This window comes from Triticum dicoccoides, chromosome 3B, assembly GCF_002162155.2.
Source record: "Triticum dicoccoides isolate Atlit2015 ecotype Zavitan chromosome 3B, WEW_v2.0, whole genome shotgun sequence".
Lineage (NCBI taxonomy): Eukaryota > Viridiplantae > Streptophyta > Magnoliopsida > Poales > Poaceae > Triticum > Triticum dicoccoides.
The window spans coordinates 848,982,035-848,983,748 of record NC_041385.1 but is presented as its reverse complement, the minus strand read 5'-3'; the positions used below and the strand labels follow the sequence as shown (position 1 = coordinate 848,983,748).

At 45.5% G+C, this 1,714-nt stretch overlaps 1 pseudogene; it reads left to right on the top strand.

The window, feature by feature from the left end:
* Positions 1 to 367: 367 nt before the first annotated feature.
* Positions 368 to 1,714, top strand: part of LOC119280302 — an 8,281-nt pseudogene continuing 6,934 nt past the window's right edge.

The following is a 1,714-nucleotide window of genomic DNA, read 5'->3' as shown; positions in this document are numbered from 1 at the left end:
CAGTGCCTCCTAAGATTTAGCTCAAGCACAGACTAGCATCAGTTTGCAGTACACAACCAATTGATCCACAAAACATCTACACTAGTAAATGCAGCATCGGCAACTCCGTGTTTGTATAAGTACTAAATTATCTCTCTGATTCGCCCGGCAGATTTCTCAAGATTGGTCGTTTTGGAGGGAGAACACTGGTGTCGAGGCTGAGGGCTCCGAGGCACTCTCTTGGATTTCACCGCCACAGCCTTCGTCTTGGTCGCTGCCGTGGCCTCGACACACCAGGTATACTGCTCTATTTCCTCCTTTGTTATTTACCTCTTCAGATTTAGCTCAAGCACAGACGCTTACACCCAGCATCATCGGTTTGCAGTACACAACCTATTGACGCACACAAACAAACATTCAGTAAATGGAGGCGACGGCCATCAGCATCGGCAAGTCCGTGTTGAGCGGGGCGCTCAACTACGCCCAGTCTGCCGTGGCCGAGGAGGTTGCTCTGCAGCTTGGAGTCCAACGTGACCACTCCTTCATCTCGGACGAGCTCGAGATGATGCGGGGTTTCCTGATGGCCGCACATGATGAGCGGGATGACAACATGGTGGTGAAGATCTGGGTGAAGCAAGTCCGCGATGTGTCCTATGCTGTCGAGGACTGCCTCATGGACTTCGTTGTACGTCTTGAGAATCAATCCTGGAGGTGCCTCTCTCGGATGGTGCTAGCCCGGCGTTATGCGGCGAAGCAGATGAAGGAGCTCAGAGCAAAGGTGGAGGAGGTCAGCCAGAGGAACCAACGGTATCACCTCATCAAGAGCTGTAGCTCCAAGCCTGCCTCCAGTGTTGGGCAGCCTACCATATCCAGTACAGTGACATTGTCTGCTGATGACGAAGCAAGGGGGCAGCACAACAAGGCAAAAATGGATCTTGTTGGACTGATCAACAACAAGGATGACGACCTTAATGTGATAGCGGTGTGGGAAACAACTGCTGGTGATCTAGGTGGCATGCAGTCCATCGTCAAAAGTGTGTATAAAGATCCCAAGATACGTAAAAAGTTTGAGTGCCATGCCTGGATCAGGTTTATGCTTCCTTTCAATCTAATAGATTTCATCCAGAGCATTGTCACTCAATTCTATGTTAATTGTCTTCTGGAGGCAAGGGAAGAAGAAAAAGTAATTAATGCCGGGCCCAAATTCTGAAATTGATGGGTACACCCAACAATGATGATTTGTCTCATGAGTTCAGGACTTACCTGAGTTATCTGATTGTGCTCGAGGATGTACACACCATTGAAGAGTGGAACTACATTACAGCATGGTTCCCAAAAAACAAGAAAGGGAGCAGAATTATGGTGTCCACAAAGGAAGTTAAAGTTGCAAACTTATGTATAGGGGAAGAAAACGGAGCACCAGAGCATAAGCAATTAATGGATAATCAGACAGTTCATGCTTTCTACAAGAAGGTAATTGATAACAGCCTTTAAATGCCTTATTGTTTTAATGGTTCAAATTCGGAAGTTGGGCTGATGTGCATACCGAAATTATATGATGGAAGACATCCTAAGACAATTTTATTTCAGAATAAATACAATTTTCTCTTTAACGTGAACAAATATAGGATCTTTTTCTTAATCCAGTTTTGGTTGCAACAAAAATTACGGTAAACATAGCATATCAACCAAACATTTTTACTATCACTCTTCCTAGTATGACAAGATGTAGAGG